General features: G+C 34.3%; 1 protein-coding gene across 6 annotated transcripts in view; it reads left to right on the forward strand.

Annotated features, from left to right (window-relative positions):
* Positions 1–17,023, forward strand: part of Ncoa6 (nuclear receptor coactivator 6) — an 89,683-nt gene that overhangs the window by 11,441 nt on the left and 61,219 nt on the right. For 4 of the 6 annotated variants that reach the window (XM_010639932.3, XM_010639930.3, XM_010639931.3 and 1 more), the window contains exons 2-3: positions 4,777–4,846; positions 11,510–11,615. The gene's annotated coding sequence lies outside the window, so the exon portion shown is untranslated. Of the gene's footprint in view, positions 1–4,776; positions 4,847–5,236; positions 5,318–7,017; positions 7,098–11,509; positions 11,616–17,023 lie in introns of those variants that run through there. The other 2 variants (XM_010639929.3, XM_010639928.3) reach the window with 2 other exon arrangements.

A 17,023-nucleotide genomic window follows, 5' to 3' on the forward strand; every position in this document is an offset into this window, starting at 1 on the left:
TTTATTTATTTATTTATTTATTTATTTATTTATTTATTTATTTTTTGGTACCAGGGATTGAACTTGGGTCCTTGAACTTGCAAGGGGGGCACCAAACTGCTGAGCTAAATCCCCGGCCTCCCCTTTTTTTTTTTCAAGCTTTATTTATTGAGGCAGAGTTGCCATATAGTTCAGGCTGGCCCTGTACTACTCACTATATAGCTTAGGCTGGCCTCTAACTTGTGGTAAACCTCCTACCTCAGCCTTCTCAGTGCTGGGATTATAGGCGTGTGCCACCATATGTGTCTAGTTATTTGGTATTTGAGTGATTTTTTGTTTGTTTTATAATTCTCAATGTACTGTTGTAACATTTATTATAAACTTTTCCCCCATTTTTTCTTAGAATATATTCCCTAAAATGATTTAATCTGGTTAAAGAATATCACTTTTCATTGTCAGATTATTCTTTAGAATGACTACTTATTTATATTACCAATCATTACTAGTAAGTATTGGATTGGCTAATTTTTTCTTCTAGTATAGTAGTGATATCATAGATTTAAAAAATATTTTTAATGTTTTACCATGAAAAATTTCAAACATATTCCCCAAAAAACAAACCAGAAATAATACCTGCCACTTATATTCAACATGTTGACGTAGGCCTCATAATATATTTATTATGTTAAATCTTATAGAAATAAAGACATCATAACTGGGCATAGTTGTACACACCTAAAATCCCAGTACTCAGGAGGTGGAGGTAGGAATGCAGCTGTTCCTTCCTTGATGACTTTTCTGTTTAACGACTGTTTGGATTTATAACCTGGCACTTGAACTTATGACCCATAGTTTTTTGTGTGTGCAGTTCTGTACATCTTGTTTATAGAGCCTCAATATCTTTTTAAATACAGTAGTTTGTTTACATATTACTGTATTTTTGCTGATTATACTGTACAGTATAGTGTTATAGTTTTATGTTCTGCTGTGCATTACAGTACCACATGTAAGAGTTATGCAAATAAAAGCAAAGTCATAAAGTTTGAGTTTCCTTTGACCATTTTTTAATTCTGAATATTGTAAAGTACACACTATATACAATTCCTCATTTAGTGACCAATTCAATTAAAGACCTAGTTGCAGGACTTTAACTCAATCAGTAAACAAGGAATGTTTGTATTGTGAGTTCAAGACCAACTTGGGCTCCACAGCAAGTTTAAGGCCAGCCTTGGCAATATAGCAAGACTTTTTTTCAAGAAACCAAAGAAAATAAGAGGGAAAGAAGGAAGAAAAGGGTAGAAAGGAGATTTATGCCTTTAGTTCAGCATGCATCTCTTCAAACAAGGATACTCTCCTGTATAGTCCCAATACCACTTTTACACCTTAAAAAATTAACAATAACTTATTATCTAACAGTAAGCCTATGTTTAAGTTTTCCTAGTTGTCTTCAAAGTGACTTTTATAGCTGACTTGTTTGAAGTGGAATCAAATTAAGGGCCTTGCAATGCATTTGTTATAGTTTTTTGTTTTTGTTTTTGTTTGTGGTACTGGGGATTAAACCTAGGCCCTGGCATATAGACAAGCACTCTACCACTGAGCTACATGTTCAGCCACTTTCTGTAGTTTTTTTTAAAACTTAAAACACTTCTGTTTTCATCTGTACCCAATCCCTTTTTTTCATTGCATCAATTTGTTGACACTAGAACAAATTTTCTACTGAACATCTAACATTCTAGATTGACATAATTGTCTTCTTTGTCACATTTAACATGTTCCTTTAATTTTTATATTTCCCTAAACTAGAAGATTAAAAGACGTATGTATTTTTTTTTTCTTGGTACTAGGAATTGAACTTAGGACCCTGCGCTTGTGAGGCGCGTGGTGGCACCACTGAGCTAAATCCCCAGCCCTGTATAATAGCCTAAAGCCTCTATTATATTCTAGTTACACATTTTGACATACATTCTTCATGTTGCTTTATATCATGAGGTACGTAAATGTCTTAATGCTTGTCTCTTTAATATTGGTAAGTTTTATCACAGGGTTAATCTGGTAACTGCCAGATCTCTCCAGATTGTCTATTGTAAAGTTGCATTTTTTTCTTTTGTGACTAACAAATATGTTTTTAAGAAAAATTTATCAATGGTGAATATTTTTTCAAATAATGAATATAGCTCATCTTGCTAGCGCTTACTTTCACACCATTTGACACTCTTCATTATAGATTCACTATTTTCTTTTGTGTTTGTACTATGTATGTACAATTTTATTCAGCATAACAAAGAGTTGGGCATTGTTCTAAAAGATAAATTTCAAGTGTCTGAATATAGCTAAATATAGTAAATATAGCTAAATATAGTAAAATTTAATCAAAGGGAGGTTGATTCTTAGGATTTTATGAATTGTGCTTTTTTTTAAAGCAGACAAAAATCATAAAAACCTTACGTCAAAAGCTTCTTTTATTTTTTATTGTGAAATAGAGAGAAATGTGGGGTGGTACCTGCCTGTAATCCCTGCACTCTGGGAATCTGAGGCCAGAGGATCACAAGTTCAACCCCAGCCGAGGCAATTTAGTGACTTAGCAAGAGCCTGCCTCAAAATAAAAAATAAAAAAAGGGCGGAGAGGTAGCTCAGTACAACGACCCTGGGTTCAATTCTCAGTAACACACAAAATAATAATAATAAAATTTTTAAATTAAGATAAAAGTTGCTTTTTAAAAAAAAGATAGTAGGGTCTGGGGATTTAGCTCAGTGGTTCCGCCACCTGCATCACAAGCACAAGGACCCAAGTTCAATTCCCAGAACCAAAAAAATAAAAATAAAAAGAGATAGTTGCTTTACACATCTATCTGAAAAGCACCTAGAATTTGTTTTTATTCCTTGGCTTCTGTTTTCATTTGACTATCTTTTATGTAACAATTTTTTATCAATTTTAGACTCTCTTTTCTGTCATTCTTTTTTTTTTTTTTTTTTTTAATTTTTTTGGTACCGGGGATAGAACTCAATTGGGTCCTTGTGCTTGTGAGGCAGGCGGCGGAACCACTGAGCTAAATCCCCAGCCCTTTTCTGTTATTCTTAACAGTTTTTTTCTTGCTGTTTCTTTTTTGACAGATTATACTTAAATAGGATTTACCTTTCAAACTACAAAAATTTTGCATGTGTATTGCAGTATGCCAAATATATGAACTATATGACAAAAAAAGTTAGCCATATCCAATCCCTAGCCACCCAGCTACCCAAATGTGATAGCCTTTATTCTTCCACATTTTCCTCTATGTTCTTAGAAGTACAAAGTGCATACACTGAATTGCTTTTTTAAATTTTATGCAACCGTCATGATACCATACATATTATGCAAATATCTAATTCACTTTTTACTGTCTGCATAATATTCTATGTTGTTTTCACTCAGTGGAATGGGTATAAGGTTATTTCTGATCTTTTCCATCACATTCTTGTGCATATACTATATTTTTAAGGAGAGCTTTTACTTTTATAGGATAAATCCCCAAATGCAGGTTAAAAGATAGCTGATTTCAGTTTTATTGCAAACTGCATTTTTTTTAAACAAAGCTTGTCACAACTCAATCTACTGTCATTGAAGAAGAATAAATTTATGATAAATAGTCCTTAAAGGATGGGGTTGGGTTTGGTTGACTTGGGTTGGGTTTGGTTTTGGTGGAGCTGAGGATCAAACTCTCAGGGCAGGCCTAAGCAAGCATACTACCACTCAGCTCTACCAGCTCAGTTTGAGGTTTAATTTAATTTAATTTTTTGTTTTTTGAAATTTTTTAAGCTTAAAAAAGAACTTGAGATTTTGTTTAGTTCTACTCCAGTGGTCTCTCCTCTTATTTTATAATTTCAGATTCTCAAGCTTAGAGAGTTTGTGCCCAAATTCATGTTAACAATGTATGGAAAGGCTACAACTATACAACTAGAAAGAATAGGGCATACTCTGCTGTGCTCAGCCTGGCCCTCTTTCCATTGTTATCCTATAAAGTTTTGTTATCATATATAATGCTACTCTATTCTAAATATGTACCCAGTTGATTTTACTGCTAATAATTTAAAATGTATCTTTATTTAGAGGATTAAAATATGGATACTGAGGTTTGAAAATGGTTACATAGACTAATTTCCTTATATGGAAGGTGAAGCAACTATAGTAGGGCACAATTATGAACTCAGGACAGCTGTGTTTTTCATTTATTTGTTTCCTTGTTTATTTTTGCAGTTGTCACTTTAATACAGCTTTTTTCCAGAGGATAAGTAAAAGATTAAACATTAAATTTAAAAGTATGATGTTATCGGCATATTTACAGTTTAAAACAGAAGGAAAATAACAAGTGACTAAATCTGTAGCTAACATCTGTGCACTAAGGCAAATCATGAAATCTCTGTGGGACTCTATTTCTGCCACCCTCTTAATTAGAATGTTTTAGATATTCTGCCTAAGCCAAATGCACTGTATGTTTTTTTCAATGTGTTAATTTAAATATACGACTTATAGAGAGTAGATAAAGGTAACAGATTTTGAAGTAAATACTCATAACCACTACAGAGGTATTTTGAAAATATCTTAAGCTTCCTTGGTGATTATAGTAAGCTTTTCTTGTTAAAAACCACTGCACTGGATATCATCTGATGTCTTCTACAGTTCTATCTGAATAAAGTTAGCAGAAACAATGATAGAATTTGGTCAATCATAAAACTTTATTTTGAAAATTTTTATTGGGTTTATACTTAGTCTTCCAATGTTCATCTTCTTCCTCTTTGACTATTTTCCTTTTTGTCTAGGTCCTGGGAGGAATGGAGAGGGGTCCTACTGACTTTCTTTTCTGAGAGTGGTCAGAGAATTCTTAAACAGGTCTGTTGATTATATAGAATAAAAATGAATGTGTTTTTTTTAAATAAAAGACTTAGTCTCAACTTAAACAAAGGTTTGAATTTAAAACATAAATTACTTTTTAAAAAGAAGGCATTTTGATCTCAATGTCCATAGGGTATTTTACTTTGGCAAGCTGTGTTTGATTCAAACAAATTAATGAAGATCTGCTTAATCGAAAAGCATCTGAGTCATGTCTTTGTCAGTTATGTTGAATATGTATAATATGATGGAATTCTTTGTTGGTTCCATGGAAAAAACCAAGAAAAGGTAGAAAGGTGAATTTCTCAGTTGATTTTAGAGGAGAATGGAGGTAAGGATAAATTTTTAAAATAATACAATTTTTCATTTGGTCCTTTCTGATGTTTTCAGAATTCATAACTGGAGGGGGGGAAAGCTGCCTTTACAAGTCTCACAGAAGGGCAAGTGTATATAGTAATTGTTCTCATTCAGGTACTTGTTTTTATGTCATCACAAATTAAATTTATCATTATTCACACAACTAAGAAGTCTAGGTTAGTGATTTCCAAAATTTGTGTTCACATTGGAATACTGCTGGGTATGGTGGTACATGCTTATAATGCCAGCACTTGGGAGGCTGAGGCAGGAGGATCAGTATTGAGTTCAAGGCCAGCTTGGACTACGTAGTGAGACCTTGTCTCAAAAAAACCACATTGGAATCGTTATGGTTCTTGGAAAACTACTGATGCCTTTATTTCTCTACTACCCCCTCAGATTATGATTTAATTGACCTGGAGGTATGCCCTAGATTTTGATAACTTTTAATGATACTATGAGTAGGTAATTTTCAAGTGCAGAAAAATTTGAGAACAACTGTTCTACCTAGTTAAAGCAGAACTGGCCAGTTTGTTACTTGAGACTTTTGAATAAATTATATTCTCTAAGTATTAGATAAGTGTTTTAGTTTAAGAATTTTATGCTTTAAACCTAAAGTCTTGCTTGACTATAAGCTTTATAAGGCAGTACCCTGGCTATAATTTCATCACCACTGTTTCTTTAGCATTTAGAACACTACCTGGTTTATATTGTATACTTAAACACTGAATCAGTGAATGGATCCATCAGTCTCTCGTGAGCTGAAAATGTGCTTTAACCAAATACTCAAGTAGTCTCAGTGTAGAGAGTGTAGAGTCCAGCTTTTACAGGATCTAAGTACCTGGGTTCAAATCTTGGGACAATTCATATGGTCATTTGTAAAATTGGGGCAGGTAATAGAACCTAATTAATCATGTCACTAATGTGAAGTGCTTAGAACAGTTCGTGGAATATAATAATGTTCTGTAAGTTTGAGCTACTTTAGAATTCAGGAAGCTCCAGATACTCTGAAGTTTGGGTAATTTATCTGCTCTACTTTCTCACCAGAGTAGCATATTGTACTCAGTGATTTATACTTTGTTGTTTGTTTGTTGTTGTTTTTCTCACCAATATATCTTGGAGATCTTTCCATGTAGATACACAGACAGCTTTTTCATTCTTGCTTGCTGCATTTTTTAAATATTTCTTTTTATGGATGTACTGTCGTTTAATCAGTACCTACTAATGTACATCTGGATAATACCCTGTCAAGTGCATAGTGAATGACCTTGTGCATATGTCATCTTGTTTGCTGACAGATGTATCTGTAGGATCCCTATTCAAAAATCAAATTACTGGGTTGTGCTAAATGTATTGGTAGTTTTTTGTTTGTTTGTTTTGTTTTTGTTTTTTGAGGCAAGGTCTTACTCTGTAGTCCAGGCCGGACTGATTTTGAAGTCACAGTCTTCGCCTCCCATGTGCTGGGATTACAGGCATGTGCCATCACACCTACCTAGTCAGTTATTTTGAGAAATAATACCATACTGTTGGTCTTACACAAATTTGCATTGCACTAACAGTGAATGAGCCTGTTTCTGTATAACCTCTCCAAGACTATACATTGTCAGATTTTTGGAATTTTGCTAATCCAGTGAATTAAAGTGTTTTTCGCTTCATATTTGTAAAGTTGTATACTTTATACATGTTTAATTTTATCTGTATTTCCTTTTCCCTCAGTTCTCTTTTTAAAATTACATAAATGTGTGTATTTTATTTGTTTGTTTGTTTGTTTATTGAAACAGAGTCTTGCTGTATAATTCAAGCTCACTATGTAGTCCAGACTGGCCTTGAACTCACCGCAGTCCTCTTGCCTCAGCCTCCCAACTGCTGGGATTCTAGATGTGCACCTCCTTCTCAGGTTATGTCCTTTGGCTAATTTTAGACACAAAAATTTGTTCAAATTGTTGATCTTTTTATTTTATACCTCTAAATAAGCACACACTTTTTTTTTTTTTTTTTTTTTTTTTTTTTTATGTAATGAGGTTTACTTTTTTTTCTTCCCAGTGCTAGGGATTGAACCTAGGACCTTGTGAAAGCTAGGCATGCATTTTACCACTGAGGTATACATACCTTTGGCCCTGAGATTTGCTCTTTTGTCAGTGATATGATTGCAGATATTTTAACTTACATTGTCATTTGTCTTTATGACCTTGTCTTGCATAATTTTTTAGGTATCAGAATTTATCAATCTTTTCTTTTAGGTCTGTAGATTTTTAGTAATAAATTAGAAAAATCTTTGCCACCCTAGGGTTATAAAATTTCTTTTGTGTTTTTTTGTAATACTTTGAGATTCATTTATTACATTGAAATTGTGATCTGTTTGGAAGTATCTTATACAACATATGGTATGAATCTAATTTTACATTTTTCCAGCTGGCCACCTGGTTGTTCATTTAGTGAAAAATCCATTTTTTTCTTCACCTTTATGAGATATAATTCTATATACGTTTTGGTCTCTCTTTTTTTTTTTTTTTTTTGAGACAGGCTTTTGCTTGAACTCACTATATGTATCCAAGACTGCCCTCAAACTTGTGGCAATCCTCCTGCCCTAGACTACTGAGTGCTGGGATTATAGGTGTGGGCCACCACACTCAGCTATTTTGAGGATTTCTATTCTCATTGGAATTGAGAATAGATTCCCTATTATTCCATTGGTCTCCCATTCACTTATAATCATTTTAGCTATTGAAATTTTATATCTTAATATCTGGTAAAACTTGTCCCTTTCACTGGTCTTATTTTCAGAGTATTCTTGACTACTTTTACTTACTTCCATATGAATTTTAGAATTAGATTGTCTATTTTTTTAATAATTACTTTGTTGAGATTGGTCAATACTAAATTAGAGAAAATTGATACTTTTTAATTTTTTATCTAAAAACCTGGGATGGCATCCTATTTTTTGTAACATATGCATCCTTCATAACTATTTTTAGGTTTTCTTCTTGTAGTTTTTTTTCCCCTCTTTTTAGTTCATTCTTATTTTGTTTTTGTCATTATTGTAGCTAAGATCTTTTTTCTACCTATTGGCAATTACATATATAATAAAATTTTTTCTATAGTTGAATTTTGTGCCATTACTTTGCCCAATATTCTTATTTTTCTTGTTTCATGGTTGATTTCTAAAAAGATTTTTTTTCCCCCTTTGGTACGAGGGATCAAACTCAGGACCTTGCACTTGTGAGGCAGGCTGTGGAACCACTGAGCTAAATCCCCGGCCCTCTAAAAAGATTTTTGAGAATACAATTATGTCTTCTGCTAGCAGTGATCATTTTACATTCTTTTCCCCAATTTTAAAATTTTTATTTTTCTTAATTTCATTTATATCTCTAATACAGTACTTAATAATATGTCATAGGTTTCTGTGTTCTTTCTGATTTCTGTGACACCTTTTTCCATTAAGCAAGCTCCTCGCCACCTCCCCTTGGGGAATCAAACCTAGTATCTTACCAGTGTAAACACTGTACCACTGAGCTACACCTCTAGCCCTGACTTTTGAGCTGAGAAGATGTATTTTATCTTGTTAAGGAAGTTTTTTTTTAATTCATTTGAAGTTTTAAAAAAATTGTAATTAAGAAGGGTTGCTGAATTTATCAGATTGCTTTTTAATATCTTATAGAGATGATCACAATTCCCTTAGTTTCCTAATACTAAGCCTCCCTTGTAGTCTTAGAACCTTACTTGACTATGATGTATTATTATTTTTCTAATAAACTATCAGAGTCTATTTAAAATTTTATTTAGAGTCTCACATCAGTATAAGAGACTGAGCAATGTACAAGATTGGTCTGTAGCTTTCTGTTTGCAATTTTTATTAGCTTTTGATGTTCGTGTTATATTTACTTCATAAAAGAATTAGAAAGTATTCATACAGAGCAGGGTGTGGTGGCTCATGCCTGTAATGCCAACATTCGGGAGGCTGAGGCAGGAGGATCGCTGTGAGTCTAAGACCAGCCTGGGCTACATAGTGAGTTCCAGGTCAGTCTCAACTACATAGTGAGACCCTGTCTCAAAAAACCAAAACAAAACAAAACAAAAAAAGTGTTCATACATTTATATATTTATATATATAAAAACTTTCTCATTCCTTTGATGCATACATATGCACACACTTAATTCCTCTAATATATGCATATACACGTGCATACTCTGAAATAGTTTCAGACCATTAGACTTACATGCTATTTTAAAGGTTAATTGTGAGCAAAGCATAGTGCTGTACAGCTATAATCCCAGCTACATAGGAGACTGAGGCAGGAGGATTGCAAATTTGAGCCTAGCCCGGATAATTTAGTGAGACTTTGTCTCAAAAACTAAAAACTGATGATATAAACCAGGCGTGGTAGCTCATGCCTATAATCCTGGCATTCAGGAGGATGAGGCAGGAGGATCACTGAGTTAAGACCAGCCTGGGCTACATATTGAGTTCCAGGTCAGTCTCAACTAAATAGTGAGACCTTGTCTCAAAAAACCAAAACAAAACAAAACAAAAAAACTGATGATATAGCTCAGTGAAAATCCATATTTCAATCCATAGAATGGCTGAACAATCCAATTGGTTCAGTCCATAGTAAAGCTGAAACAAAAAAGTTATTTATAATTTTCATTAATTTGTTTGTGGTGCTGGGAATAGTATGTTTGTGCAGTGATGAACAAAAGTCTGAGCAAAATAGTCCTCGTGATTCATTTCTTTTGTTTTTGTGATTTTCTAGTTTAATATAGAGTTTTTCCCTTTTTGCTTAATTTAATTAACTAGTTTATTTTCCCCTGTAATAATGCTTGGATTTATTTGTTCAACTTTTCTACTTTCTGATTGGTTTCAGTTTGTCTGTTATTTCTTTATTTTGCTTTCTTTCAGTTTTTGCTGTAGTCTCTTTGCAGTTCTTATTTATGTTTCCTTTTTTGGTACCAGGGATCGAACTCGGGACCTTGTGTTTTTGAGGGAGGTTACAGCATCACTGAGCTAAATCCCTGGCCCTTTATATTTATTTTTTAACCTAGATCAAGTTTACTGTTGTTTTAAGATAGAAAGGCTCCACCAGGTGTGGTGGCACACACCTGTAATCCCAGCACTTGGGAGGCTTGAGGCAGGAGGATCTGTGAGTTAAGACCAGCCTGGGCTACATAGTGAGTTCCAGGTCAGTCTCAACTACATACTGAGGCCCTGTCTCAAAAAAAATAAGAAAAAATGACAATTATTCTCTAATTATTACTTATTAAATTATCTACTAGTATGTATAATATATACACACACTTATATATGAATAAAAGTTCAAGATTATAAATCAGTACTTGGCAATAATGTATACTTATATCACTCAAAGATGTTGTAAACTGACACTATCTTCATTAGGTATATATTTTTTTTCCTGAAGCATGTCAATACATTTGTTGTGCATACTATCTATATCTGCTGTAGAGAGTACTTTAGAACTGGAGCTGGGCATGGTACACACCTATAATCCTAGCACTCAGGATGGTGAGGCAGGAGGATTGCCAGGAGTTCAAGGCCAGCCTGGGCCTGAATTACATAGCGAGACCCTGTCTCAAAAAAAAAAGAAGGAAACTTCAAGAACTTAAACTGAAATTTTAATGAAAAATATAAAATATATAGATACATGGATAAAATAAAATATTTATACTTTATGGAATTTTGAAAGTAAATTTGTTACTCTTTTGGGAGAGGTGGGTTCTGTATTTAATGTGTTTACAAAATATTTTGATTCTAAGTATCTGTAAACTGGCATGATGCTAATTCATTTTGACAGGAATGAAGGTATAAGGAGTCCTCTGAGGTCTAGAGTTTTAGTTTCATGATTTTTTTTGTGGGGGGAGAAGGGTGATACTTTGTATTGAGTTATACCCTTAGCCTTCTTTTAATATTTTTTATTTAGAGACAGTGTCTCACTAAGTTGCTAAATTGCTTAGGCTGGGCTTGAATTTGCCCTTCTGCCTCAGCTTCCTAGAATGCTGGAATTTCAAATGAGTACCACTATGCCCAGGTTTGTGATTCTTAAATGAAAAAGGTGTTAATTCCTGAGTTTTATTTCCACACTTTTGAATACTAACTGACAAGGGGTTTAAGCTCTTAGAAAAAAATACTCTGTAGGTTTAATGCAAAGTCTGTTTTAAAATTCTCTAAAGATACAAACATTAATTTGATTAATTTGATAATCTATGATATTTGCATTTTGTGCTATTATAAAGATAGGTCATCTATAATTTCTGTGTAATACTGTGATTTTTATATCCCCTCACACCCCTGTTTAGAATTTTGATTTGGCTGCTACCTTGAAATACAAGCCCTAAAAATGCCAGCTTGTTTGGGCTTCGAAGATGACCTGGATAAATGACAAAAATTAAGAAAGATATTTCGGTGAGTGAAACTATATGAGATAAAGCCCAAAGAAATGTTATCCTTTTGTTTTTTTTTTATAGTATTATCTGTCCATTTGGAAAGGCTAAGATGCATTTATTCTTTTTAGACCATTGAATAAAATGCAAATGCCATTCTTCTGTTTGTTTGTTTTTATTTTGTTTTGTTTTGGAACTTGCGAAGCAGGCAGCAGAACCACTGAGCTAAATCCCCAGCCCCCATTCTTCTGTTTTTTTTTTTGTGGGTTTTTTTTGGTACTGGGGATTGAACTCGGGAACTTGCACTTGCAAGGCAGGCGACAGAACCACTGAGCTAAATCCCTGGCATCATTCTTCTGTTTTTAAATGGGGTGTGTACTGCAAACTCCTTTTTTAAGGTAGATACTACCTATTATTTCTCATTTTACAGTTAAGAAATCTGAGGCTTTAGCCAGGGATGTAGCTCAGAGGTGCCGTTCTTGTCTGGCAAGCACAAGGTCCTGAATTCGATTCCTTATGCACCCCCGCAATCTGAAGCTTAAAGATGAAAATAACTTGCTTAATGTTATATAGATAGGAAGTGGCAGTGTATGACTTTGAACCATGTCTACCACAATATTTGTCTTCAGTTCTCTTATTGCTTATCCACACTTAAATCTTGTAGTACATACAAAAAATTCTTTTTTTCTCTCTCTCATTGGCATTTACCCTCTTTTCAGAATTTTGGATTTAATATCATCAACAACAAATACACAAGTAGGGACAAGTTACTCAAATAGAGAACCAACATTCTGAGTATAGTACAAAAGTTAATAGTCACGATATTGGACTTAACTCAAATACAGTTTGCCTGCATACACACACACACACACACACACACACACTTTTTTTAACAATGAAATAGTAACAGCAACAAAATAACTTATTTGTAATAGAGCCATCAAAGGAACAAAATAAAAACAATGCTTATTAACAGGCATTGATTCTGCTCATATTAGTTATCTCCTTTAAACAGGAAAAACTACTCTTACTTAATCTAGTGGTACTCAAACCTCTCTGCATGGTAAAGGAATAGAGGAAATGAATGGTGCCTAAAACAGTAGGGCTCTCTAGGGCCCACCTCTGAATAGTTGAGCATCTCTCTAGAATCCGGCCCAGGCAGTGTCAAAAGGGCAGCCAGTGTCAAGAACCACAGGTCTAAAGTAATAAGCAATAAAAGCCATGCTCTTAAAGTAATTCAAAACCAAAAAAACTGGTCATATATTTCTTCCCTCTTATCTTGGAAAAGGAGAAGGGCAGACACTGACAAAATTCTCTGATCTTTATCCATTTTAGGTTGTCCATATTTACTGAAACTTTTTTTTTTTTTTCTTTTTTTTCCCCTCAGTACTGGGAATCAAACTCAGGACCTTGCCCCTGAGAGGCAAGCGTGGTGCCACTGAGCTAAATCCCCAACCCTACTGCAAACTTTTAAATATAGTTTTTGTCCTAACAGAGTAAAAGAACAATACATTTGACCGATTAGAACTATAACAGAAGAAGTTCTCAAGCCAAATACTTTTGTTTAAAAATAGAAATAAATTGATGTGGAAAATTTCAGTCTCAAAACAGCATAACTTGTTAATGCTGTCTAGATTTGAAATGAGCTAAAACCCAGCACAAATTAGTTTTTAGCCTTAAATTTATATGTCACTCCTGTAGCTTTTGTATAGCACTCACTATAGTAACAGATCCTAGTATTCATCCCCTGGGGATTGTATCATGGTAGGTTTAAGTTAGTCCAGGGTACTCTTAAGAGTTGCTTCATAAGGCCACACAAAGGACTACATAGTCTTTTAAGTCTCTTTTATTTATTATTTTTTGTAGCCTAGGCTGGCCTTGAACTCAGAGCAATCCACTTGTCTCAGCCTCCCAAGTGCTGGGATAATAGGCATGGACCACTACACCTGACTTTCAGATCTCTTCTACCAGGTGATAGTTCTCACTCACTTTGTTCCTTCCTGACAACCACTCACTTATTGAAAGATCAAGCAGTTGTCCTATAGAAATCCTACACTCTGGCTAGTAATTTCTTCATGATGCTCTTTAAGTTATACCTCTCTATCCTGTTGGGGAGTTTTTAGAAACAGACAAACAAAAAGACTGATCAGGGCTGGGGATTTAGCTCAGTGGTTCTGCAGCCTGCCTCACAAGCATAAGGTCCCAAGTTTGATCCCTGCTACCACAAAAAACAAAAACAACAACAACAAAAGACTTATCAGAATAAAGTTAAATATTTTGTTCAAGAATATTGGGGATTTAGCTCAGTGGTTCTGTTGCCTGCCTCACAAGCACAAGGACCTGATCCCCGGTACCAAAAAAAAAAGAATATTTTATAGATAATATTCTGCATTTAGTATGGCACATAATTTCTAGTTGTTTCTCTCAGTGATGCTAAAGTTGTTCATTCATATAGTGACAGTCAAATCTTTCAATTGTAAACAGTTTTCTCTTTGCCCACAGCAAACCTCCAGGATGATAGCTTGGCGTTATTTGAATATCCAGTTTTCTTTCAGTTTTTCATACATAATTTGTCTTAATGATCTTTGCCTATGAATTATGAATTATTTTATTAGGGTTTAAAAAGATTACTTTTTAATAATTCTTTTTACATTTAAGTTGGTATTTTTCTATTAAAAAATAATTGATTCCTAGTTGATTTCTTCATCAACTGGAGCTATTTGGTAACCTTGATTTTTTATTTTTACTGGAAAGATAGATTAAACGAACCCTGAACAAGAAGTAAAAATCATTAAATGATCTGGGCATTTATTATGTGGTGAACAAGATAACTGCTGATTAATTTTAAACTCAGAAAGACTGTGCTGTCTTATGACAGATGTACATAATGAGCAAGTGAATTTCTTAAAGTAATAATTTATAGCCTGTTTCCTCTCTGAAATTCATGGTTTGATCAATGACCTGTTAGGAGACTAACATAATTTAGGGGTTGTTGTTTTGGTTTGGTTTAGTTTTTGTTTTGTTTTGTTTTGTTTTTTGAGTCAGGGTCTCGTAGTGTAATCCACGTTGGCCTTGAATTTATGTGTATCCCAGGTTGGCCTTGAACTTTTCAGTGATTCTTTTGCCTCAGCCTCCTGAATGCTGGGATTACAGCCTGCCTGAGTGCTTGATGCACCATTAAGACCACCTTAAAGTTCAAATTTTTTAATTGTTCGCTTTCTTTCCAGTTTGTGATTCTTTTTTTGTGGGGGGGATTTTTTTTTCAAATTTGCATCCTTTTTCTGCAGTTGCAATTTTGCAATGACTGGTAATAGCTGCAGTTTTTAAAGCAGTTCAATGATAAGCCTTTTGTCCTGCTGAGCAGCAGGTTTTTTTTATTATGTTTTGTTTTGTTTTTTGAGACAGGGTCTCACTATGTAGTTGAGACTAACGTGAAACTCACTATGTAGACCGGGTTGGTCTCAAACTCAGTGATCCTCCTGCCTCAGCCTCCTGAGTGCTGGGATTACAGGCATTGTGCCACCACACCCAACGAGCAGCTTTTAAGCCCTGAAAAATCTTTTTTAAAAATACTTAGTAGTTTTTTCCTTTGGTTTTTTTTTTTTTGGTGCTGGGGATTGAACTAGGGTCCTTGTGCTTGCAAGGCAGGCCGCCGAACCCCTGAGCTAAATTCCCGGCCCCAGTTTTTTCTTTATTACCATTAAAGTTCATTAGAATTTATAAAATGCAGTTAGTAATTAAATAAAGGTAGTTCTACAGGAGATTTTCTAATTACTGTTATGCTATTGTGTCCCCCCTCCCCCAGGAGCTGTACCACTTAAGAACATCCACTGTTTTTTGTTTTTTAATTTTAAAATAGAGTCTTGCTAAGGTGCCCAGGTAGAATTTGAACTTGACCCTCCTGCCTCAGCTTTCCTCAGGATTACAGGCATGAGCCATTGGCCCAGCTTTTATTTCTTAACTACCCAAATCACGTTGTTCTATGGTGACAGTGAAAGCTAGAAAGGATATAATTTAGATTGGATTTTAAAAAGCCTTTCCTCTCAAAGTTTATTTACTACTTAATAGAGAAAAGTTAAACCTTTCCTCCTCCTCCTCTTCCTCTTCTCCTTCCTTTTTCTCCTTCCTCTCCTCCCCCTCTCCTCCCCCTCTTCCTCCTCCTCTTCTGCTTCTGCTTCTGCTTCTTTTTTGCTAAACTTCCCAGTTTGGGCTGAAACTTGCAGTCCCACTGCTTTAGCCTCCCATTTTTTAGAACTTTATACTTTTTTCCCACTTTTGTAAGTAACATAACCACATTACAGCATAGTTTTCTTTTTTTCTTTCACTTCCTTTTTTTTTTCCGGTGTAGTGTTAGGATGGCTTTATGTGTCAGGTGTGGTGGTGCACAACTGTAATCCCAGCACTCAGGAGGCTGAGGCAGGAGGATTGGACAGCATGGACTACATAGTGAGTTCAAGGCCAATCTGAACTACACAGCGAGACCCTGTCTCAAAAACCAAAACGAAAAACAAAGAAAAAGCTTTATGGATGGTAGGCAAGTATTCTACTACTGAGCTATGTCCCCAGCCCTGTTTTTTTTCATTTCTTAATGATTTACAGTATATTGGGGAATAGGAAAAGAAAATGTATCAGTGGTCTTACCAACCAAAAATAATCACTGTTTGCATTTTAGGGAATTTGTTTTCAGCATTTTTCTTACCCATTTTTTTTTCCTAAAAAAGTTTAATATGGTTTGCATAGTGAATTTTTTTAAATTAGAAGATCTGTATGAAATTCGTTTTAATCTTTGGGCTTAATAATTTATGTTCTTTTCTAAAATTTTAATTATTGGTACATATTATTATTAATTTTATAATTATAATTTATCATGACATTTAGATGTATATAACATACTTTGTGTCCACCTGCCCTATTACTCTTTTAGCCCTCATTCCCTGTGTGAGGTTATTGTTTCCATGCTATCTTCCATAGCAAAAATGTTGAAAATTAATGTTTATTCATTTACTTTTTAGTTATGAATGTGATTTTTAATCCCAAAACTAATGGAGGAAATAGCCACACTATGTGATCTTCAATACATGCACTGCTTAATGGGCAACATAACTGAAAAGAGCAGAAAATGTAACATCTTTAGATCTAAAAGTTAAAAAGTAATTTTTACATCAAGGGATTTAGCTCAGTGGCACTGCACCTGCCTCATAAGCTCGAGGTCCTAAGTTTTATCCCTGATACCCTCCCCAAAAAAGTAATTTCTGCCCAAGGCATAATTCTTTGCCTCCATAAACATGTACTAAACACTTAATGTTCCTTTTATAAAAATATTAATTTTTTTTTCTAAATCATTATTTTCAGCCACAGCACTGCTATTAACCCTGTACGAGTTGTTTAAAATGGTTCTCATAAATGACTAGGATATTAGATGATAGTCAG

The sequence above is a fragment of the Fukomys damarensis genome, unplaced genomic scaffold (assembly GCF_012274545.1).
Source record: "Fukomys damarensis isolate Sample0158 unplaced genomic scaffold, DMR_v1.0_HiC HiC_scaffold_22, whole genome shotgun sequence".
Lineage (NCBI taxonomy): Eukaryota > Metazoa > Chordata > Mammalia > Rodentia > Bathyergidae > Fukomys > Fukomys damarensis.